Below are 25,704 nucleotides of genomic sequence, written 5' to 3' on the forward strand. Positions count from 1 at the left end.
CACAATAAAATGGTTCTTTGCCGCAGCATCACAGAAGCGTGCATCGGGCACACGATACGCATCCCGATAGCAACTATCGACTGTGATCAGAGCGAGAGAAGTATAGAGAGCAAGTGCGACGTGGAAGGTCGGGGAACGAGCAAAGGGAACCAGAGCGATATATTCCAATTAGTCCACGGAAAGATAGGCTTTCCTTGGAGCAAGCGAATAGTCTGCCTTAACAGGTGTCCGGTTGTTGGAAATTCATATCTGCATCGACGAAGTGATTCGCGTCGATATCATCTCCCACCTTTGCATCTATCGCCGCCTACGGTCTCGATGCTAATTCGCAAACCGACATCAGGCAGAGCCGGGACACCATGCTTCGATCTGGTCGTCCACGTCATGCAGGTGAACGCGTTGGCGGATCATACGTTTCGCAGAGTCAACAGGCTTGGCTACAGTTGCCATACGTTGGAAACAGGTACCCCACTATCGTGGGAGATATAGTGAGAAAAAGAGAGAAAAACGCTGACAGCAAATAATCTACCCGGTGTTTTCGAAACGAATTCTTTTGCGGTTTCGACTCGCTACGAACGTGACCCTGAAACCCTGGCCTGTAGGAGGAAGCTCGTCATCGGCGGATACGTGTACGTGTGATTTCGTGTGATCGTTGCACAGGGACTGACCGATGCGTACCGTTAAACCGATTCCTGGAACCGTATGATCAATCCCAGCCGCGGTGAAACACTTGACGACTCTGTCGATCTGAGGATTCTTCTGAGCCTCCCCGTACGTATCGTGGCAATTTGCGGAGGCAGAGTTGACGCGTGGGTTTGTCCCTGCCCTCCCGACTTCTTCTTGGGGACCGAACCGCCGCGCCACGCTGGCCACGCGATTGCAGATCAGTGTTTAATGCTATTCCTGTTTGAGAGGACTGTGGCTGCTGCTTAGTGTTTGCCGAGTGGGACTCGACACCCGGTGCACGTTGGCTACTCGACCACCTCCAACCATCGTCAACCACCACCACCACCACCACCAGCACCACCACCTCAGCAACAGTAACAGGAACGACCATCGGGTCCTCTGGTGGGGGTTGGAGCCTGCACTCTGGTCCGGATGTCGGCTGTCAGTGAAGGTGATAAGGTACGGGTACTGTCGATGACGATATCACCGACCGCCTGCATTGTCGGCGCGTCTCTAAACACCACGTGTCACGTCACTTCCACCACCTTGAAAAGTCTCCTCAATGTCAAGGAGGATCTTTTGTTTGATCTCTCCATTTTTCACCTCCCGATTATAGATATATAATATTTATTCCATCGTACCATCCGCATTGCACACGCTCGCTCATTGTACTTTTCACATTATTGTCCATCTGACTGAAGAATTTTCTTTGTCGAACCCTCCCATTGTCAGACTTTTCTTACTTCACTTGTATACACACACTGAGTATTTTGCCACATTGCTTACGCGAGTATCGTACACGATCATCGTTTATCGGGATTCATGAACGGATTTATCTTCATTCTTCGTGTAAATCGCATTCCTCACCGACAGTACCTCGATCTTGTTACGACTTCGCTCACGAAACGAAAAGACCGAAGACCCGAATCCACGAAATGTAACCGGATGCAGGAAAAGCCGAATCCTGGACCGACCAGAATAAGAGCGGCAAACACGAATACGAACGCGAATACGAAGACGAAGAATAATAAGGTGCGCGCCTCCCAAGAAATACAGGAAATATTTTCGGCGCCGTATCCAACGACCTCCGATCAACGACGACCCGTTCAACAACAACGGAAGACACTACGAGGACTGACTCTGCCATTGGGCTTATTTGGTCAATCGCTCTGAGATAATTGCCTTGATTATTTTTCTTACCAATCAACGGGAATCAACCTATTCGATCGGTGAGAAAGTTTCTATCGATACTGTACAACGGCGCAATAAAATATAATTTGTCATCATTATTATTTGTCTACGTCAACAACTTATTCGCGTCCATTACGAACTAGCCAAATGAAATTTCACCCACGTAGCGAAGGCTTTTTTGCTTTAGAGATGATTCACGTCTAGTTTGTAAATTCACAGTATCACTTGGGTAATTCGCGGTCGGCAATGTGCGTTATGCAATTTAGAAACGTAAGTATATGTATAATCTGCAGCTATTGAAATTCAAGTTCACCGGACACTTTGAAGCCGTTGGTAAAGTCAAATGATTCACTAAATTTATGCAACAATCTATTCAACCTCGCCTACGACTCGGATCGTTTAGTTTAGAGTTTCTCGAAGCATCTACACTGCCTGTTTCGATAGAGAGGTAGATGGCGATTAAACCACGGTTCGCGATGAGTCGTTATTCTCGTTTGCATAACCAACTGCGCTTTGCACTGACCAATGCGTCGCTGAAAAATAAAACGAGGGAATGAGACGTAAAAAATGAATGATATACCTACGTGCTAGTGAAACAAAATTAACAACGTTACAATAACAAGAGTATAACGAGCGTACTGCAATTTCCCCTGTGCCGATTTACAGTGAAAATAATTAATGTCCCTTCTGTATGGTATAATGTACACGGTGTTCAGGTATTACTTTGCCGGCTGCTGTTCATTCTTCTTCCGCTGCCGCGATACGATCATAAGTAACTCATTAATGGTCTATCACGTCCGCGTATGCTATAATCTGTAATGAAATTCTAACTAGCAATCGTTATTGTTCACCTGCACCTCTGTATACTTATAAAATACCTTCTCTTACGTCTAATTATTCACCACGATCGCACTCACGTCTCATTATTCACGCTTGATTAACGGTCCTAATTATATGTCACTCAAAGTCAAACTCCCTATCTTGTTTCGTGGTCAAAGGCACAACCTGCGGACTAATATTCATCTCACGAAGGCACACGGGGCCTACGTGGTGTACCTACCTACCTACCTACCTACCTACCTATCTACCTACCTCCCATACGACTTGCCCAAGATCAGATATAATCGCCTGTACTCTGCTTGCCGCATGTACCTTCCACGGGAGTGAGAGACGCCTTAAATCGTTGCGGTTGTTAAAAAAATCTTCCAAATTTCACGCCGTGCTCCACTTCTTCGCGAATATGTATACAATACAAGTTTGCACGCATATTTGCGTATAATAACTGCGAGTACGCGATGTCGAGCAGTCACGTCGCGTGTATATAGCTGTACATTTATGCATGTGTGTAGAAATAAAATGAACCGAACGAAGTTTCGACTTGATCCTCCTCGCTCGTAATAAAAGGATCTTGAAATATCTTATCTCGATACTCGGCTTGATTGGCCAATATTTTGCAACACTCTTCAACGCAGTTCTGCCACACCATCGTGAGATCGCGGATTCCTTACAATACAACCAGCGACTCAGCCGACGGGGCTCGCATTCGTCGACGATACCTGCAAGCAAAGTCTCAGTTTTAACAACAAGCTTTTATTGAAAGATTCTACCTTTTTTTCTTATTATCATTTTGCCAGGATCAGTCTTACCGGCGCAATTTTCTTGTTGCTCGTTAGGAGAATGGTATCGAGAATTATCACTTCCACGGGTTTAAAATATGCCAGGAGGTACAGGTGGGCGGGAGTTAAGGGCAAAGCTTCAAGTCCACCTCAGGTCCGCAAATAACAAATGATTGTTTCACCGTATCCCCTTCTCATTCTTTTAGCTGCGCGCCATTTTGAATACTCGAGGAATGACTGGTTTTTCAATCCTTGAAGAAGTTATTATATTTCCAATGATTTGTCAAGCCTTTCTATTACTTCTGGGCCAGCTATAGCGTTATGTTTAGGGGAATTTTTATTAGTCTCGTGATTTTTCTGGGATAACTGGATTCACGTCAGACTTCTGCTTGAAATAATCACAGTGTACGTATCATATAGTAACCCCCACATTTCTAGAAACTGGGAATCAGTAAAGCATCTTTCTCCTCTCGACACTGACAATGAGATGATCCCTCAGGCTTCCAATAATTCGAAAGCTGGGCTGCTCGATGACTCGCCGATACGTTTAACAGCGCTAACAGAGAATAGTGGAGGCGTTTATGATACACCTTTCCGGTAATATTTTATATTTCAGATATTACCTTGGGAAATAATCTTCGGAGAATTGTCGACAGATACAGCGAATGAAAAGATGACGAAAAAGAAGCGACTAATGAAACAGTGAGAACTGTCTCTCGAACCCCGCATTAACGTTATTACATATTCACGGTTATACACAGAGCCGTTCGACAAGTTCGCATAAATTCTGAGATAAGGATACCTTGGAGCGAGTGACTTTAATAATCGCAAATGTGTTATGATACGACTCGACGAAACGCTGCACGTTGTAAAAAGAAAAGCGTAAAATAACAATAACAGTAATACCGAAAGAAAAGAAAACGAAGTAAAAACAAATGTGAAAATAAATGTTAAATAAGTATCAGTTGTAAATCATTCGATAAATCTGTTGAAATAACCGGGACTGCTAAAAACGCTGCACTAAATCATAGCCCGAAAGTCTTTGGGAAGTGACTGGAGAGAGTGTGACTTAAAGTGGCTTAAGTCGGTGACTTATCGAGCGGGAAGCCGTCGTTTTGCCGTGCGGCGTGTCGAGAGAATACTGGTTCGAAGAAGAAGGAGAAGAAGAAGAAGAAGCAGCCCGCACGTTACACCTAGTAATACGGCAAATTATTACATCGATAATAAATGCAAGGCTGATGTCCTCCGCGCTCCCGGAAGGTTCGCGATCTTCCCTCTCATCTCTCTATCTCTCTCCCGCTCACTCACTCTCCGCAGGGTTCCTTCAAGATCGGAATGGAATTGCAGCTCAGGATGAAAATATGAGGTAATATAATTCAATTACCGTGATGAAAATAAACGATCAAACTTCCATATGCCGCGGAGCTCGGGAGCCGCGCGGCAACAAATCCTATTAACGATAAATGTTCCTCCTCTATGCAACTCGCGCTGTGTGCAACGGGCTGCACCTGTCCGCGCTGCCTCTTGTAATGTCCGCCGTATCTTTTATTGCGCGTTCACCTGGTGTCTTGATTAATTCGTCAGGCTCTCGCGCTAATCTTCGCTACTAACTTGAAGTTACCGTTAATTTTTTTTTACCACATTTCTCCTTTCTTATTCCTCATTCGCGTCCTCCTCCGTAAACCACGAACCGCGGTGCAAACCGCGTGGGAATAAAATATCGCTCGCATTTCGTGCTCGTTCACGTAAAAACCGTACGTACCGAATATAAGTTTCTCCGCTTATGCGAAATAGCCGCGAAACGTACGATATTCATTATGAAACAACGCGGACGCACGCCAGATCCGGGGAGAGATTAACTCGCTGGTTTGGGCCTAGCGCCGCGTCTGGAATCCAAAATTTGTATTTTTAGCATGGGGAACTCGTCCTAGCGCAAGGTACGTTCTCCGCGCGTTACGTTACACCGGGTACGTGCGCCAAAGTCTAGGATTATAGTTGGCGGCCGCAATGTCGCTACCCCTTTGCGACTCCCGCGCGCCGCACCGTCGGCTCGAATCCTTAATTAATCGGACTTATCACCGCGCAGGCATAAGTCACTCGCAGGCCGCGACCAAGGCAGCGACACGCTTACCGAGTACACTGCAGTCGGCGGGTATTATAGCTTTATAGGTTAAGACCCAGGTGATCGGTGACTAACGGGCACACCATCTGACGATTCTAATACGCGAGAGCTGCTAGATACCCGGGTATCTGTCTTGACGTACGGCATGAGGAGGCTTGCCTGTGTAAATCAGTCGGCTTTGCGACAAGTTGCGGTGTACTGCGTTAGACGGGATTGTTTATAAATCTCCAATTAGGAACACCTGTACGTAACCCTGCAGTGACTGTCGGTGGGAAATCGGCTGCTACGGAACGCAGATACCTCAGGTTCTCCGTTGTTGTTTCACCGGTCTTATGATCTGCAGCTACTGCTGCATGGGTCCTCGATCGACGCTCGCTCTCGATGAACGATTATTTCAACTTATGATAGAGGAGAAAAAACTGTTGTACACACGCCGGTCGCTCGACGCGGAGAGATGTGCAGCATCCTTGTCGTATTTGCATCTTACACCGACGTCGCGCGATTTCAATCCTTCATCCGGTCGATTTATCGTTGAAACTCCAACCGGTGATCGTTTCGGACCCGAAGATTTTTCGTTGGAATATGCTCGCCACCCTCGATCGGAATCCGAATCGTTGCTCATCCCGCAAATCTTCTCTTCGACTTCTCAATATTACTCGATCGAATTAGTCACGATCTACAGATTGGTCGTGGCAAATTGCTCAGATTTTTCTTGGTAATAACCTTGACTGCTGGTAAATAATTAGCGTTGAATTCCAGTAATTCAGGAAAAAGTAGCATAGATTTTTAAATACATGGACAGCATTCGTGAAACTCTACCGATGTGTAGGCACAGTTTTCCGTATTCACTAATCTGACAAAATTTTGTACATAATTTTGCTACCGAGATACGTTTCTCACCGCGCCAATCCAGGTTTCTTCCATCTCCGCAGGGCTGATTCTCCATCTTCGATCTTCGATTTGTTTCTTTTTTACCGATCAACCAGATCCTGCAGACTTTGTCTTACCTCGTATCTCTTTTTAACTTTAACTTCTTCTTTTTAACACGTATGTCTTTTTAACTTTAGTTTCGCACCGGTAGACGCGTGCATCGCCTTGCATAAGACTCGAGTCGTCATTACTGCCAAAAGACTTCCTGCTCACGCTTATCGCCGAGAAATTATTCACCAGTCGTTGCGATATATGTACCGTGGGCGAGAGAGACACATTGGCGAGCGAGCAAATCGTACCGCGTTACTCCCGGAACTTCGCGTCCGTTTGGCAGTTTTACCTGCCCACTCGATCATTCCCGCCTGGCAGAGCGGCTGGCTGCGCAAGGCTGCTTAAACGAGAGTGATAAATACCCGCGGTTTGTATATACCATATATTGTATACCTATAACGCGCAGCACAAATTTGTTCTTGTTGAACACCGAAGCGTGCACCGTCGGTATTACGAGCGTACATGCCTATCTATTATACGATTCGCGACTCATCCCCTGGTCGAAAAACTGTCAGTCCCTTGATCAGCCCCAAGACGAACGAACTTTTCATCTATAATTCAACCATAGATCCTATCAGCTCCAATCGGGTTATTTGACAACCTCCAAAATTCACCGACGAGTGCAAAACTGACAAGATATTAATCTGCTCGGGGTCCATCAATCACTTCTCGCGCCCTTTGGCGCTCCCCGCGCTTCAGACGTGGACAGGCGGGCCGGGCCGTAGGTACGAGGTACCTTGTACCTACCTACCTACCTACGTCGACAAAGAACAACGCGAGGACAGCGAGAGCGAAGGCATACGTAACCGGTAGCTAAAAAGAATGATAAATTATCAACGTATCGATAATCATGTCGACGGTTGGCGGTATAACCGCGAGTGGCACGTGCGTAGGATATTTCAACGCGTGCACTCCGTTGTATCGATACCCCGTGCAACGCGTATACGTGATAATAAAACTAATAATAATAATACCTAAGGTTTGTTTACCAGAAGGTGGGTAGGTGGGCTGCATCTAAACATGCAACATACATTTTGGCGTGCTCATCCCACGCGCGACGTACTGTCAAGGCTGAAGTGGGTAACTCGTTAATTCGTTCCTTTTCCGTTCCTTTCCCAAATATTTCACCCTCGCATTTTTCAATCGATTTTTGCTCTCACACAACGTCCGCGAGTGACAGGCGGGTAGAAAGTGCAGCGCACCAGACTCGCGGGTACAACAGTCCAGAGGGAGAGGCTGACGGTCGGTTACCTGACCGACTGAATCGGTCAACGTTTGTAGGGTTTTGTCCACGTCGTCGTCAGGTATGTCATATACGAGCGAGACGGAAAGGAGGATGCTGCGACGCGCGTTCCCACGCACGCGTAAGCGCAGGTGTGCGTATTCTTTGTAGGCTTTTTCTAAGCGCTACGTACCGCACATATTTATTATTTCCCCGCAATAGACTCGAGAGACGCGTATATGTATATATATATATATATATATATATATATATATATATATATATCGGTATATAGGTACCTACGCGAAGTTTACCCGGCTGTCCACCTTGTTCGACGCTTTTGCGAAAGAACATTTTCTCCGCGATCCTATAGCTCCTCGCGGATTTGTTGCGCATGGGTCAAGGAAGGTGCCTCCTGTGCCCCGAGTCATGTATGCGCTCCGCGCACCGACGGACCCAACGGTACTCGTCGTAGTAGCTCCGCGGGCCCCGCACGCGGTGAATTTAAATTGCTAATTCGTCGCACTCTCAAATGATCATTTCTCGAAAATTTTCATACCTGCAAAAATCGACTCGCTGCTACCGACGTTGCGTCGAGAGAATAGAACAGTAGACATCGGCTCTATCGTCTTTCGAATGGATACAATCGAACCAGGCTAAGCCTTCGGTACTCGAGCTCCCTGTAGGCATGAAATACTTAATACGCTCAAAGTATGCCTGTGTTCATCTACCCGCCTCAAGGCAATGGGATTAAATAAATGGATATGTGTACTTAGAAACCAGTGTTTGTATACTAAGGTTACGTATGTGAAAATCAACCGTAAGAAAGCAGGCTGGCTCTCGCGGAACGGAATCTCGAGTCTTTCAGCGACTTTCTTTTTGCATTTGCGACTGTTATTCACTCTGAAAAATTCATTGCGGCTACAGATTGTCGCGATAAAAAGTTCGGCTGACTGTGGGCCAGATGCACGGGAACTGAAATTCAGTGGTAGGAGTGAACCGCAAGTTGGCGTGGAAAATCGTTTCTGATGGCTGATTGATGATTGAAAGGGTATCCGTAAAGGATGTTCACGGGTCGTGGTTCAGATTTATCCGACCCCTCGTTACGTTACGATGTACGAATTATTGAATTTTACCACCGCGTAGCGTTTTGTAACTAAGTACGTCAGATGCGGAATGAATCGTTCGTTGGACGCGCGCGTTATAAAACTTGGATTTATCAAGTACCGATCGACGGGACCAAGATAACGATGTATTTATGTAGCATTACACCATGAAGACACCGTGAAGATGCTTGGCTAGCGCCTTGTGCGGCACGGCGATATGGTAAAGAGACGGGCAATAAGGACAATAAAGCTGCGACCATGCGCAACACTCGCGAAGCGGCGTTACATGCTCTCTAAATCACCGGGTATTAGTCATCGAATCGCATACAATGATCGATAAACAACTGCCGGCCGCAGTGGGCTATGAAACGATAATATCACCACCGCGAAGATAATCGAAAACTCTGGCAAATTTCTTTTCCCCAATACAATCCGCGTCATCCGTCGAACAAAATCACTCCGCGATTAAATCCACGGCCTATCAACATCACCGTAGATACTCTTTAGGCATGAGAAAATTCCAACGTTTATCCTCGTCAGCGTAAAAAAAAGAAAAGGTTCCAATATGTATCGCGAGCGACGGAACTTGTACTTATAAACTACGCCGCCAGAAGCTATCCGGTCGAAAAGCTATTCAGGCGTTACTGACGGCGCCTTCCATCAAACCCACCTGTACCTTAGCGTACGCGCACTGACCTATGACTCTCGTGACTTTCATATTGTGATGGAGAGCATCGCGTCCGATTGAAAATAGACGATTACTGTACGCTGTTCTTCGCGCTGGATTGCTCGGGTGTTTGTGTATCCAGGCATTACGATATTGTACCAACATGGCAGCTATTCTCTTCCTGCTTTGGATCGATGCTCCGACTTTCTCAGCTTGGTCTTCGGCGGTGTTTCAAAGCCGCGGACTTCCCTCGTCGTGAAACTAACCAGAATCTCCGGAGATTGTGATAAACGGCCATTACTCGTCGCCAATTTCTCCGCGAAGTCTCGCTAGTGAATCGAGTCGGAGGTGAATCCGACTAACCGGCATTTGACGAGAATCTCCGATCGGTGGTGGAAAATCGCTGATTGGCGTTTTACAAAGTAAACCGCGGCGTGGAATATAGGATAGTAAAAGGGCGTCGGCGACTCGGTAGTCCTCCTCGCCTCGGACAGCTCGAGACAAGGGGTAAAGCGGCATATCGTAATAAGTCTGGTAGTTGCGGGGCTGTGTGTTCCTGAGTGATAGTGGTTTGTTTGGAAAACAATAGCTGGCCGGCAACGGCCGGTTCGAGTCCAAGTCCAGTCGAGTCCAGTCGAGTCCAGTCCGGCCCCGGCTCCTCATCTACATACGCAAATTCCTGCGATAGATCTTTCGCGAGCGCGCACGCCCGTTCCGCAGCCCGTCGTGCGTCTTCAACAATAGCCCTCTGCTCTCCGCCGCACGCAGACCGCATGGTCTCGGTTACCGGGTCCTTTGCTGCCCGCGATGCGGAGGCGCACGTAGGTGCAGCGGTTATATCCCGCTGCCATGCCGCGGCTCGTATTACGCCGAAGAGAAGCCTGCCGCGAAGAAACAATACAAACTGTGCCCAACTACGCCTAACCCGACCCACCCAAGATAGTTGTCGTAGTCCAGTTGTGCCTCCCGAAGGCGAAGGTAGGTACGTGGCGAATGATCGGAAGTCGCAGGGAATACGCCTTCCCGAACGAGTGCGAGAGGGAGGAGAAGCCAACAGGACTCTCGACGGAGATGAAAAGCTGGGGGCGAATGCCTTACCGTTCCGGTAAATAATTGCGCTCCGCGATTGCGCTCGAGTACGTCGTTGCTGTCTCTTGTAGTACCTACGCGGAGCCGGAGGATCGCTCGGTTGGCTCGTCGGTGTAGGTTGGTAGAAATACGCGCTTCGTCCTCGCTCGCCCCTCGTCCGCTTCGGGACGATCCTGCCTGCAGGGGGAACGCCGCCGGCAAAAGGATAACCACGAACGAGAAGATGCGAAGTCACAATAGTTTCTTGTCGATGTCCGATGAGGGTGAATAAAATTCATTCGCTTCTAAAAATAACACCGTGGCGAGTTTACGCTCCTGCTGCAGGGTTGACGAACGCTGCAGAGATCGGAATGTCTGTGTACAGTTTAATGGGGTGTGGGTCGAAATCCAAATCGACGGTTATGACACGTCTCGTCAGTTCAGAGGGCCAATACTCCGAGTTGTTGGAATTTTTCATAATTCCTGGGACGAATCGGCAGGAAAATCTCAGTTCAGCTCTTTGGAACCATTAGAAGTTTTCACCCGTAACCGCCAGAAGTACTCGGTACGTGATATCGTCTCATCGTACGGTCCGTCCTTTCATGTCGATTGGTATCTCTAAGAAGAGTGTAAAAAACGAAGACTCGTATTCGATTCGATACGCCACAGTTGCGGAGAGTCGGCTCATTTCCTCGAGGGGCATGATCGTGGTTGTTTCATAGAGCGATTCCCCCTCCGTAGGTGACTGTGAAACTAATGACGACGCATGTATGCGAATAATATTCATACACGTGTACGTACGGAGTGTACCTTACCGCGGCAGTAGGCGGCTACTTGTAATTCAACGATTCATCCGCTAACGATCGGGAGCACCAGCAGCAGCAGCAGCAGCAGCAACAGAATAGTGCATGCAATTGCAACGGTGGATCAAACCGCGATTTAACTTGTACATTCAGCTAACCAATCAAGAGTAGAGATCAGGCTCGTTGGGATTTACGACCGTTAGACAAAGTAATAAGAGAAAAAGAGGAACCCGCGCTCGGGCGACCCGGGATCGACCTGGAATCGACCCCTCCGTTAACCGCAGCCTTCAACGATCCCGTCGCTTCGTCGCGTATCCGAGAGAGAAATGAAATCTTCCGATCGGACGGCAAAGCAGCATACGCGTCACCAATAGCAAACAGCTCGGTGATCTTCCACGTTTCAGAGTCGCGTTATTATCGCTGATCACGTACCTACTTAGAAGCCGGTTGCCTCCGGTTTTATGTACCCACTACTCGGCTCTGCGAGCCAGCAGGAGCTGCCGTCGAGGAGTACGCGGAGCGCCGAGGGAGGCCGAGAAGGCGAGCGATGGGAAGCCAAGAGAAGCCAAGAGAAGCCAAGAGAAGCCGAGGCTCGGCCCACTGGTTTTACTCGTTCGACGGGGATGTATTTGTGCCTCGGCAAGAGGCAGACGGCTTTGCCAGACAGCGCTGCGCCTCCGCCAGGTTCCAGGAATTACCAGCTCCCCTCGCGAGCAGAGACTAACCGGGATGACTAGACGGTGGGAACTACTCCCACCGCCGCCACGATCAACGTCGACCTGCACCGGAACGTATCGGCGGTGTGTTTTGACGTCGGTGACTGGGTGCATCGACCCCGGTCGCTTTAAAGGTCTTCCGGACGGCCTCCGGGTCTCGCAAGCCACCGGACACCGTGACGGACAATCAAACTAGTTATTAGCTCATCCCTCGGATCACCCCTGCCCTTGCAAACTATGCGACGAAGCTTCGCCAGGACGAAGAGCCTCGGTGGATTATTGACGATCGGCTCGAGGGGCCGATCGGTACCCACTATTTTTTCGGAGCAAAACGGAGGATTTCTGCAGCCAGTCTTCGGTACCGGTGTTACAAGTCTCTGTCTCACTTGCCGAACGAAAGAACACATCCGCGTGACATACGATCATGCTGACATTTGGCATATAACTCACTTTCTAGAAGGCGTATGACTCGGCGTTCAAATCCGTGTGTGCCGTTGATCCGTAGCCAAACCAGACGCGGCAAGGTATCAGCCGGATTTTAATCCGACTGATTGTGAATCAGTCGTCTGCGTTCCATCACTCAAGGCGCAAATTCTTGAGTATCGCGGTGCGGTTGGCTGTCCGAGATTATCTCGCGACACCCACAGGCGTAATAACCGCGTCTCTGATATAATACCTGTCGCCAATTTCTTTCAACGCCAGTGCCGAATTTTGGTCAGGATTTCTCTCGTGGCATTCCTCACAGATTTTTTACTCTCACGTCTGGGTCGGTTCAGGGTACCAAAAAGTATTGAACCTTGTCGCGTTCGTTCGACGGCTCTAAAGTCAGCGGGTGCAAGATCAATCGGAGTCGTAGATCAGTTAACGATTCCCTAAATTTTCCCACTCCGAAACTGCAGTTGGCGCAGCGAAATATAATCGGAGGAAGTAGTTGCGGCACGGCGGGGGAGAATTTCCGGGTAATTTACTCCGTAGAACGCGGGACTTTGGTGGGCAGCGCGGCTGCTAATGATGTACGACTTAATTGGCCTCATTCCTCATTCCACGCCCGAAACTGCGAAAATAGATTCCGAGGGCCGCGTTACTGATCGCGAGCATTGGCGCTACGGCCCGAGACGACATGTCCGATTCTTCCCGGGCGTCTTACCTTCGAGAGAAGGTTGAGCGACGTGTATTGTAGAAAAAACCGCCCGAGGGGAGAGTTTCGTGAAATTATATATTTCACGGATGGAAATATTCCGCACGCCGCCGCCGCCGCCCCGTATATACGCGCCTGCTTTTATTTCACTGCAGATAACTCGAGCTGAATTGATGCAAGATGAATGATTAACTGCTCGCGATACACGTCACTCCCCCCCTTCCTCGTCTCATCGCACTCTTCGCGCCGGTTTTCAAAGGGATTGCGACTACAAAGGATCTCCCTCGCATGCCGAAAAGGGAATGTAGGGCGAAAATCGGTTCCGTGCAAATACCTCTCTTACGATTACGCCGTTCCTCCGATGAAAGACTTTTCGCTCCTATCGCAAGCCCACTCACTGCACGCAATCGCTCTTCTTCCCCTTCCACCTCGTCCTCATCTTCGAGCGGTAGCGGGTTTGCGAGCCACACCCGAAACACACCCCGCCCATTAGGCTCACATAAGAGGATGCTTTGGAAGCAGGCCTGTCTCAGGGCTCCTCGGTAAATTAGGCAGTTGTCCGAATTAATAAGTGGCTCCGGGACCGAGTCGAGAAGGGAAGAGAGAAGGAGAGAAAGAGAGAAAGAGGGAAAGGCGAAGGGAAGGTCTGCTCCTGTCTCATCAACTCGGAATAATACGGACCGAGACCCGAGCGCGGGGTACTTAACTCGTTTAATGACTCAGGTGGAGCAATCGAGCACAAGTACGACGACTTCGCGGCGAATCAGTCGCGAATATCTAGTAACCTTGGCGGAAATTGAGTCTATATTACTCGAATGCGCAGCCTCACCGAGAACGGGGCGAGATGAGATCCGAGTTTCAAGGTCGTGCCGGAGACGTTCCAACCCGAATCATCCTCGGCACTACGCCGCACTATCGACACCCGCCTTAAGACAACGAAAAACAGTGATTTCATTTCCCACCTCTGGCGAATCCTCGCGGCTCAGAGCCGTTACCTGGACAATCGCGTGGCTGCACCGCTCTTCGAGCGATCGCGTATTTATGGGTTCACCCACCTCTGATCCACGAGCCAAACAGCTCTCGACGTGCTCGGTTTGCAGTCCTCGATGTAACAGAGTCCGACCCACCAACGAGCGATATTTTCGCCTGGACTTTCTTCCCTGGAAACGATAATTCCTGCGTTCGCAAACACGGCGGAACGTAACCTTGTAAACGATGACGAGAAAACTAGGGTATTAACGAGGACTAATATTGCCGAGCTTTTTGCCGATCGGCTTTACAAAAGAAACACGACCGCCGAGCAGCGCATCAGGCCTTATCTTTCTTTCTTCTTCGATGAAACAAGTCCGACTGAGTTAGCACATAAATGGGATTTATTCGCGGCGATAAAACGTGACAGTTTTCTCGCCGCGAATTCAACTTCGACGATCAAAGATATTATACACGTGCGCGCATCCATGCTCACCGTAATTCCTCGCTTCTCTTGCCGCGACCGCCGCCAATCGTTCGCTACTTGTAAAACAGCAGCGTTTCTCGCGAGCGAAAACATCCCGACGGGTTCTAATAAGACCTGCAAACTTCAACGGCAATTGTAACGCCAGTTTTACCTCGGCAATAATGTTCCCACAGTAAAGACCCGCGGCGCTCAATTGGTCATGAAAATTTTCGCCACTTCTTCTTTCCACGATCATCAGTCTTGCGGTTTCGTTAAGGATTATACGTGTCTCGATGTCAACTGCGATTACCAACCCGATCGATGATTGCAAAACATGTCGGCGGAGAATATGAAACTCCGCGCTAAGAGAGGACCTTGCTCGTTGAAAGAAGGACACGCGATTATTTTCGAAGAGAGCCGATGTAGGAGACTGACCCCTTCCCGGGGTTCCCCGGGGAGCTTAATCACGTCCTTGGGCCGGCATCGTTTGTTTTCAAAGCTGCACCAGAGCGTCGCGTCCGACCGTCGAATGCCCGGGGAATTCGAATTGCGGTTCGAATCGAACCGCGATATTTTGCTCGTTGCATCGCGGCAATCGGCGACGGCGACGGCGGTCCGGGGATGCACCAGAGGCATCCATCAGGCCTCGTCAAACCAGCCGACGCGTCAGCGGATCGGCATTCGCTCCCCGCGAGCCCTCGTCTACACAAAACATTCAACCTTCTTCCTACAGAACCGCTCTCGCTCCTGCATACGGTCGACATGGCTCGCTTGTCAGCAAGAAGGGGCTAAAAATCCGGCGGCACAATCAGCTGACAGATCAGCCGATGCAGTAAATATTCTCATCGGACTCGATCTGAGCTACTCGATCGGCAGCGTGCCTTGTCAAAACTAACTACATTCTCCGGTCCCCCGGCCTCCAATCGTCGACCTCTTCTCTGCCCTGCGATTTTTTATCGCCACCCCACGCGAAGATTCTTCGTTTTTGAGAAGGGGAAACACGCGCCGTGCAGGGACAAAATTGCCCGAGGATTTGAGTACGTCGTTGAGCTGATACAGGTACGCGAGACAAGACGAGACGAAAAAAAGGAGAGATCGATCCAGCGTAATTTAGTCGTCGAAATTTCACCGGCGATACATTATGCGCGGTGTATAGGCTACAACAAATTGCAAAAGTAAAGATTCCTCCTCGGAGTAGCTCGAGATCGCGCGGACAGGGCGCGAGGTAAGCTTTGATCCCGAGTCCGGTCGGTGTTGAAGAAATGCGGCAGCCAAGAGAACATGTCAAAACTAACGACATTGCCCTCGGACTCCCTGGAGACGAAGGATATACTCGAGGGGATACCAGGGTGAACCTGGCAGAAGAAGGAGACGGGAAGAGGCATCGAGTATCGGGACGAAGCGGGCGAGTCATTCTGGCAGGCAGGCCAGGCAATTCCTGGTAGCTGCCGACGACGTGCTCCGAGAGACAACTAACTACAAAGCTATGCTGTCTCGCGACAGAGTCTCGATGATGCTTTGTGTATGCCCCGATGCAGTTCTTTACCAGGTACTGGTCGAGCGTGTGGAAGCTGCTGACCACCTCGATCCCATCAACCTCCGAGTTATCGCGACTCGCCTAGTTTCAGCGTACCCACCCACCCGCGTCAAAATACCGCGAGAGTCCGGCGGCCACTGGTCACTCGAATCATCCAGGGCCTTGTATGACAGTTGTCGTTGAAGAGGGAAAAGGACCACCGAACGTACCAGCTCCGCGCAATCCATCCCCATTTGGAAGTCGGGTTTACGAAACAGCGTCAGCTGTTGGTGAAAGAAAACTCCCGGAGCCAGTATGTAATAACGATGAGAAAAGAGCCGAGCCGAGCCGCGGGTAGCGTGAGAGTACAAGAAAAGGGTGGTGCAATAGCTATGGGAAATTCTCGCGTCATCCGTGCAACACCTAGATGTCACCAGTCCTGGACGAATGACGAAGCACCTGCGACGAGGGACGGTCGCTCGCTCTGCTCGGCTACGCTTAGCCACAATTATCATCCATTTACCGACCATCACGAGCAGTTAGCACAATTACAGCTATCATAGCTGGTTTCGTCAGTCCCCCGGTGCTCGGCCAGTGACAGCCCGTGAGCTGGTAATAACCTCGCCTCTCGTGAGGTGGAACGAACATCACGGGTTGCGCGAACTCGTCGCCTGCAACTGACGACCCGAGCCACCGCGCACTGCCCGTCAAACGATTAGCGGATCTACCTGTCATCGCTGCTCCAACATCGCCGGCCTCCCGGACTCCAGCAGCCGCACCCAATCGCCGACCGATTATCGTGCGGCCGGGCATTAAAGTCGAACGACTCGGATCGGAAAGAGAGGGTGGGTGAGGCGGCAGGGGGGGGGGGGGGTGATCGAAGGGGACGCGACGAGATCCGACTAATGCTCAACTTCCGCTCTCATGCGAGGTGGATCAGGACAACCGGCTCCGGCTTACTCACGCGCCATTAAAAAAAATTAGGTATTTTGGCACCGAATGATCTGGACGAAGCCCGGCCTCCAAATACCGTCGGGAATTACAAATCGGTCGTCAGTTTCTCTTTGACTCTCCGTCTTCAAGGATACATTATACCTACGTCGTTTGCGTAACAACGACACTCTTAAAATGGAAAACTCGTTATCGCGGTTCCTCTACACGAAGCATCAGAGGTCTTCCACTCCCTACCCTTCTCTTCTGGTTCAGCTTCTGGAAGACAAATGTTTCCGCTCCCGAAGATTTAGAGACACTCGTTTCAACATCGGTGGTGGTTTCTATTAATAACCTTACGGGCACAGGTTACGATTCCGTGCCGTAGCTTGTGTCGTTCTTATATTATCCGTTCTCCTCATCATTCCTCTGGATTACTGCACCAGAACTATAACAGAGTCCCCGAGTTCCCCATTTACTCCTGGCAAAAATTGACTTCTCCGAAATCACTCCACGCGTCTCGGCCCACCGTCGCACGTGCTCACGGCGACTCGTGTCGTGTCCTCGAAGTCCCGAAGAGGCGCGCCCCGCATCTACGCGTCCTTATCAGTCGGAAATGGTTGTATTAATTTCCGCGCAATTTTTAACCGTCACGGCGATAAACGCGCGCTCGACTTCGATAGCCGATAAATAAATGATAATTCCAACACGGTCTGCGATCCTGCGGGCAGACAACCGGTAGATACAAGATATACGCAGGGCGTGGCGCGGAATGGTCGGCCGAGCGAACGACCGGACAACCGGCGTGGATCCCCAGCCTTGAACCCAACGCACCTTGATGCACTCCGTGACTTCGCACCTCACGCATTGTTCCTTCGGCCCTTGGCCAATTTTTCGACCGTTGATTTTCTTTTTCTTCCCGTCGTTGATTTTCTTTTTCTTCCCGTTTAGCAATTCGTTTAAGTTGAAGAATTTTCTCAGATTGGTAGTCCGATGCAGCTTATCGTTAACCAAAAAATGTTTACTTCTGTGTTTCAGGTAAGGACAGTTTATCGTAATTCGACACGGTGAATCGATACGTAGGGACGTTGGGGTGGAGCGTTATCTTGAGGATGGATGAAATGGTAGGTGTTTTGTTTTTTTACACCCTGTATAATAAACGGAACCCCGATGGAGCGAGATCGGTACGTCGTAAATTGAGGTGGGATCGAAGAGCGCCGCCTTGCCTTTTTCTCGGCGTAACGACGGCTCGCTTCCTTCTATCGAGTTTCACTTGCAAATTGATTCCTAAACTCCGAGAACCTCGCTCGATCGCGAGGAGGCTTCGGGACACGGGGACGAATGGTAACGTGTTTCAAGCTGGTTGTCATGTTTTATCTGGAGTTCGTTATACCGTAGGTATACGCTCTCGTCCCGAGACGTTGTACTTTGTTCTCGATGCTTTACTGCCTTTCGGTGACATTAGTTTGCTTTTGATATATCCGAAGGCCTCGCTGATACCCCCGTCGGTGCTTTTTCTCAACGAGAGATTGTTGACTCTGTTTACGCTTGAAAATTTATGTCCCTTTCGTCTCTCGCGTCGTCGTCGTCGTCGCCGCCGTTCCACCGCCGCGGTGCTCCGGGTTATCCGAGCGACGTACCGCAGACTGACGTTGAACAAGTTTCTATCTACCGAATCGCGCAAGAAAGGTTCCCTGCGTCGATGACGAGAGGGATCGGACGGCCACTGGCACTGCGCTTCGTACCTCCGATTCTGACATATGCTTATGCCTCCTCCTCCACCTCCTCCTCCTCCATCTTGTAATATAACGTATCTCGGTGGAAAAGAAGCGGCCATACCAACGCCATGCGAATCAAATTTATGAAGACGCGCCTCAAAGTTCCGACACGCGAGTACTACCTTCGTCGAAAGCTGCTCACCTCGATCATCCCGATGCCTAACCAAAATCCTCACGGATCCTCTCTTTGTGCCACACGTGGTCCAGATACGTCGATATCCAAGGACGGCCACGTGCAAACCATTAATCTTCAATTTCCCTAATTTTACGCATCAGATTCTTTATTCGGCGATTATTAAAATACATGTAGATATTACCGTACGGTAACCGGCGTCTTTCTTTTCCTTTTTCTCTCTCATTCTCTTTTCACTCGCCGTCGTAATAACAACTCCTTTTCTCCAGACAATCTTTTTCGCTCTCCTCGATTCGCCAATCAGCCACGGTGTTCCACGAGACAGGAATTTATATACCCTAATTAAAGAAGAAGCAGCGACGTCTCACTTGTCGCCCCCTTCGAACGACTGATCGACCAAAAAAGAAAAACAAATTTTAAAAAACCAACGGTGAATTATTTCCTCGCGTTTCGTTGTCGCCTTTCACCTTTGACCTCTGCCAGCCTCGGTGGAAAATATCACCTGGCAAATGAAATTTCGAAGGAACAACTACGCGATGGTTTTTATCTCTACCCTACCGCGTATCCTCAGCGGCGTGATATCGATCTGGTATTTGGCAATCGGTTGCGAAAATTAATATACCTACCGGACCCGCGGAGAGAAAGTCCGTACGAGCGGAATAATTAACTCGCGTGTAAGACTGACATCGAAGTATTGCCTCGATCGTCTTCAACAATTCGTTTAGCCGGTTGCGACGGCACGTGCTTGGAAACGAATCATCGCCGCAGATACAACGCGAAGCTGTCGCTGGGAACCGATAATTCGATACAGAAACGACCAAGACATCAAGGGTCTGGGTTCTTTTGCTCTCAATCAAGAAGGTCCAAAAGTCCGAACGCTGATCGATCTTCTCGAGTAAGAAGAGTCTCTTCGACGGTTGGACTCCCGTCGACAATCGGGCATAATTGCAGTATTGCCGATGGTTAGTCACACGTGAGTCACGCGGCGCGAAGACGCCAGATTCGCCGATGAAGATGATTTATAGCAGCGGCATCAGAAGCAGCTTTCAAAACGGCACGCCACTGCTTCGGATAACAATCCTCCTTCTTTTGGTACTATCCGTGCTCGGTTGCGGTTGTAACATTTCGCTCGCCTCGCACACCGTACCGTCAAATTCTGTTCTATTCGCAACGACCATCGCGCGTAGATACGCAGTGATTGATGCCCTCACTACCGGAGCTACACGTTTGGCCTGCGGCCGTTGAATTGCGCCACATAGCCGAACACTGCGTGACCCGTGATCGTCTTTGCAACAACCTAGGTACTCCGAGATTTTCTTTTCGTCAAGTAATAACTCGCGGAGCTTCGGCCTTCGCTTAATTCATCGGGGAATTCATCTGGGTCAGTGCGGGTTCGCCGCTGATCCGAGTATTGAACAGGAACGGGGTAGCGTTCAAGTCTCCGGCCGGTAGAAACTTTTACATCCTGCGGCCTCGCCGTTTCGCGAAACGTACGACGCTCGAGCGTTTTCGTGGCTTCCTCCTCCTCCACCTTCGTTTCAGCAACAGGCCGAAGAACACGGAGCACTTTCGCGGGGCGTTGGAAACGGCGGACCCTTGATCGTAGAGAAGTCTGAGGTGCAGCCCCGCAGTGCGGAACGGAACGCCTCGGTTCATTTGCAAGAAAGTAACGCTAATTGGCTGCACGCCTCTCGCGATAACTGTCCGACTGAGCTGCGCGGACACCGCCGCCACACGCGCATCGCATCGCATCGCATCGCATCGCCTTTGCGCCGACGAGACTTGGTAAACAAACGAACGGAGAGCAAACACACCGCCGGAGAAAGGTGGCACAATCCGCGCTTCGGCCTCCGCCTCCCGTACCGCCGTCGCATCTCCTGCAGGGACGTCCTCGCCGTCCGGTCCTCCGCGCTCCTTTTTCCTCCTCCGTTCTCGCCTATTCACCGTGACGAAGAGCCGAAAGTTGTCGAGGTGGCGCTTGGGTCCCCGTTCCTCTCGAGGTCGACCATCGGTGAGTCACGAGCGCCCTGCGGCGCGACCGACGTGGCGCCAGCGTTGCGCAATCCTCGGCACCCTTGCCTGTCTGACTGCCTCTTCGCCGGACCCCGATATCGCGATCAGCAACGTCGCACGACAATCCGCGGCCATCGAAATTTGCGAACTCGCTGGAAAAAGTTTCGAGTTGTTCCAGAGAGGACGCGTTCGCCGGCTACGTGGATCGCAGGGACTGCACGGAATCCCCTCTGCAGAAATTAGCGCGATCGTTGGAAATTCAACGGAAGTTCTAGGTATCCAACTTTCAGACCTTTCACACTTTACACGAGTATTTCTAATCTTAGTTTTCAATCTCGGTAAATCGGTAGGTCGGAATTTTTGTTTTATTTTTATTTTTGGCAGAATTAGTTACGAAGAACGTAAACGGAGAGAGAAAGAGACAGTGAAACGTCGTTGTCGGCGATTCTTTGTCGGATGATTATTTAATGAGGCGAATAGATGATAAAACGTTGAAGAAAAATGTAACATCTCGCATTATCCGCAGCTGTTTGTCTATTAGTTTTACCCAGCTCGCCCCTTATACTCGCATATTAATAGCACGTGCGAAGGTCTATCCGGGCATCGAGCGCGTCGAGCGTTCGTTCCAACGCTGAAACGGCAATTTGGACGAAGTCAACCAAACGGACGCAGCGGACGAAGAAGCAGAAAAAGAACAAGTCGAAAAATGTCCCTTGCACCGAATAAGTGAGACTCGAAAACGGTACCGCGGAATTTTTTTGAACGGGATCAAATCGTAGCAGGTCACAACGTTTCGCCGAGCTATGGTGTCCCCGATCAGGAACCCTTTGAGAACCTGGTCGTCGTCCTTCGTCCTCGTAAGACAACCACGATCGCTCACTTGACACCATCCAACCAACTCCCACGCAGACGTGAGATTTCAAGTGGAGCCACGTGAGCAGCCGAGCGCACGCCGAGAGATAGAGAGAGGAGAGAGGGAGAGTGAGAGGATCGAAGCTGAGCCTTTGCGCGTACGGGGACGCGTAGGTGGAGTGTGAAGAAAAAACAACGAAATCTAGCAAATAGGTGATTCCTGAGCCGCCGTGCGACCGCTGCCACTTGAGCGTCGCCGAAGTACCGATACCAGGATCGATGAACGCGCCAACTCACCGATGACCTTACCGCACCTCTCCGAATTACCGATCAATTAACGGCTGGCCTAATTGCGCCGAAATACCGCCACGCCGCGGCGGCTGCTGCTGCTGCTGCTGCTGCATTCTTACGGTAATTTGTACAAGGATTATCCTGCTCTTATACACTATATTATACGCGAGAGCTTGCCGCGATGTATTGTGACGAGGCGGATTTCGCTTATGGAATATAACGTATTTACGGCACGAGATATATAATCAAAACACTGATTGTCCGTACCTGCATGCGTCTAAATTATGCATGCGTCGAAGAATAAAGAGCCGTGTTGTTGCTAGATCTTTGCGCCGATGGAAGGAACAGTTGAGCGTCCTTCAATCTCACAATGATCTCTAAGATTTCGCATTGTTTATTTAAGGCTGTCGAGGCTGAGGAAGAGATCGAGAATTCTCACCCACCCCGTTGAGCATGTACTGTAAAAATTGCATACAGAATTCTTTTCATCGCATTAATCAGTCGGAGACTGCCGAGTTCGAAGCTCGTGGCTCTTCGCCTTCGCAGGAGTTTGATTCGACGCCTCCAGGATTGGAGATTCACTTGAACCCGGGAATCACCGGTGATCAACAGGTAGTCGAAGCATTATAGGAGGCTTTGTTTTCTTGTTTTATTTCCCTTTGGATATTTAGGGTGAGAAGCTCGCGCCACGATCGTGTAAAACGGGTACAAAGTAGGCAGGTAATTGAAGATGGTCGTTCATTAAGTTGGGAAAAAACAGGTCCGCGTCGAGCGCGAGTGCGTTATTCTCTGCACTTTTGATTTGTGGCTCCTCTCGTTCTGCCGCATGGGTTACACCACGATCTCACACCTATTAAACTGTCACTTTGAATAATTATTCACCAGCGTTGTCGGGTTGTTTTTGAGATATATTAACACGCTCGTTCTTCGCTAAGAGCCTTGCAGCCCATGCTGTATACGACACAGGTGAAACTAGATACACTTCCTCGAAAATTCCTCATTTCGTGTTTCGTTTAAGCCGCATGATTTTCCGGACCTTGTATTTCACTGAACATTATTCGCCGCTCCTCGACGAGGAAGATTTGACCACCGCGTAGGGCGGTGGCCAGGTGACGGATCTGGCGCCAACGGGGATAAATCCTATCCCATGTACCTAATTGTGCCGCCTAGGGTCTGCGGTCTTGATAGCTTTTCTCGCCCGGAAAGCGATGGCTACGAACAATCGTCTCGTGCCGATCATTGTCGCTGGTCCCGACGAAACGCTTGCAAATTTCGCAATTGTGGTCGCTCGTAACCACCTTCGATGGAACACAACGCGACAACGTATCAGATGGATCGATCTGTACAAGCTTGCGAGTGTTATCCCGAGATCGTTCAAAACTTTTCCGTTTTAGCGCCGGTTCAAATGCGTCGCTGAGTGGTCCACCACAATAACGCCGAGAAGCAGTTTCGTCGCGCAGGCGCAAACCGGCAGAAATAAGGCCCCGGGCTAGCGATCAGAGACTACGGGTACCTCGAGATACTCAGAGATACCTCGAAGATGCTCGCAGATGCTCGTAAATCTTGTCTTAACGCCCGGTTTATTGCTTGTAATCAAGCAGCCATGAATTCTGCTGAAATCACCTACGTTAGAGGCGCGCTTCGTTGCCTTATACTTACGCGTTTCTGACATTTTCCACCGCCGCTGCCCAACGACCGGAGCAACCCCCTCGTCCTCTTTCCATCGAGCGTGTAAGAGGAAATCATCCGTGTCGTGTCGATCAGGCGTCGATCGAACTCTGCTCGGTAGTGGTCCATATTATACAGAGGGTATTCGTTTGTGGCGTATAAAGAGCCTGCATGATCGGGCTCACACAATGTATTTTTAATAATCGAGGATGATGAATAATGCCCATTAATCTGCCTAGATTTTTCAAAGAGGCCGCGGCTGCTTTCCCCGGCTTCTATAACGCGTAAAAAATTAAAAGCAAACGGTTCACGGCGTGTTCCGTACCTCCTGCTCTGTGATCGCGGCTACTTTATAACGCCGCGTGATCATCGGCCCACGAAGTGATTCCCGTGATTATTAGTACGGGCCTCTTATAGGATATAATATGAACGACTGAAACGAAAGCGTCGTTTTCCGCGTTAATTATACGCTTGCATTTTTATTGTTCATCGTCGCTTAGTACGGCGACGCCTGTATCCGCGTACCTATGTAAACTAATGCACCGAAGAAGCCTTGGGTGAGGCTGTATGGTGTGTACGTGTGTGTGTGTGTGTGTGTGTGCGTGTGTGTGCGTATAACGTACACTGCACGATTTAAAGTTAACGCCACGATACGCCAATTAAAAACGCTAACGTTGAGCTTATTTGTTTTTTAATCTTCGTTCGTTTAAAAAAAACGCGACGTCAAGCGTCACGCGAGAGATACGTTCACGTCTTGTAGATCGTAGGAGATACGGTGGTGGGCAACTCGGTGGTACTGTCTCATCGCCTATCTGGAGGTAAAAACATGACAAAGTATGAAGTGCGTCTAATTCATAGTCCCCGCACGGCATAACTATGCGACTTCATTAACCAGCTAATCTGGTTGATATTTTTTAAGAGAAATTAGACGACACTTGGAAACAAAACTTGAAACGACAAAAAAAAAGCAACAACAAATAAAATCCCAAGATTAAACAACCGCTTCCCGTTTCCCCGGAGCAGTTATTTACTCACTTGAAATTCCGATTTCATACCAGAGATATTCAACGGATTGATTAGACGTTTAATTAAACTAATTACAACCGTCAATGTACGTTGAATCGCGTCGTAGCACTCGATGCGATGTCCGATTGATTTACATTACCTCGACCACGTCTCCATGTCCGTCTGCCTCACCGTCCAGCTCTTCTCTCCACGGCAGCTTCCTCAACCCGTTGGGACTGAAATCCGAGATGAGGCGCAACTTTGAAACTGCAGAATCAATTACCCAGTCTCACGGTGTAATCTAATTATTAACACTTTCCATTGGTTCGCTTCACCTTCAAACGTGATTCTTATCCATCGAGGATGAAAATCTTGACAATATCCACTACGACCGGAAGTCGTAACCTCTGCGAAATTGCAAATTTATAACACTGCTGATACGCCGAGCAAGTTCTTCCTCTCCGGGGGCGAGGAGCATTCGTCGTCGAATCGTGGCCGAGGATTCCTCGGCTGAGAGCCGCAGAATGTAATATTAAAAATAATTGTCAGCTGTCACATACGTCTTGACCCCCATCTCCGTTGTTCGTGGGACTATTCGCCGTCTCGAGAGAGAAGGGCAATCCCCGGATGGTGTTGTTCGGCGACGCCGGGGCGCCGCGGCGCGCACAATTCGTACGGAATAATTCGGATATTTATCTCTGGCAGGATCGTACACCTCGCTGCTCGGTGCCCGCCTTATGCCTACGAGTTTGTGCCACTCCGGTTGGCAGAGCTGAGTTCCCGGTGA

The 25,704-nt window shown here is 49.5% G+C and overlaps 1 protein-coding gene and 1 long non-coding RNA gene across 4 annotated transcripts in view; both read left to right on the forward strand.

Moving 5' to 3' along the window:
• LOC124307128 (myocardin-related transcription factor A-like) overlaps positions 1-25,704 on the forward strand; it is a 168,889-nt gene that overhangs the window by 65,291 nt on the left and 77,894 nt on the right. The window lies entirely within an intron of this gene.
• The window catches only part of LOC124307137 (uncharacterized), a 32,443-nt gene continuing 7,614 nt past the window's right edge, over positions 876-25,704 (forward strand). The window contains exons 1-3 of one of the 2 annotated variants that reach the window (XR_006908748.1): positions 876-1,895; positions 4,090-4,839; positions 18,216-18,301. This is a non-coding gene — a long non-coding RNA (uncharacterized LOC124307137). The remainder of the gene's footprint in view (positions 1,896-4,089; positions 4,840-18,215; positions 18,302-25,704) is intronic. The other variant, XR_006908747.1, reaches the window with a different exon arrangement.

The sequence above is a fragment of the Neodiprion virginianus genome, chromosome 6, assembly GCF_021901495.1.
Source record: "Neodiprion virginianus isolate iyNeoVirg1 chromosome 6, iyNeoVirg1.1, whole genome shotgun sequence".
NCBI lineage: Eukaryota > Metazoa > Arthropoda > Insecta > Hymenoptera > Diprionidae > Neodiprion > Neodiprion virginianus.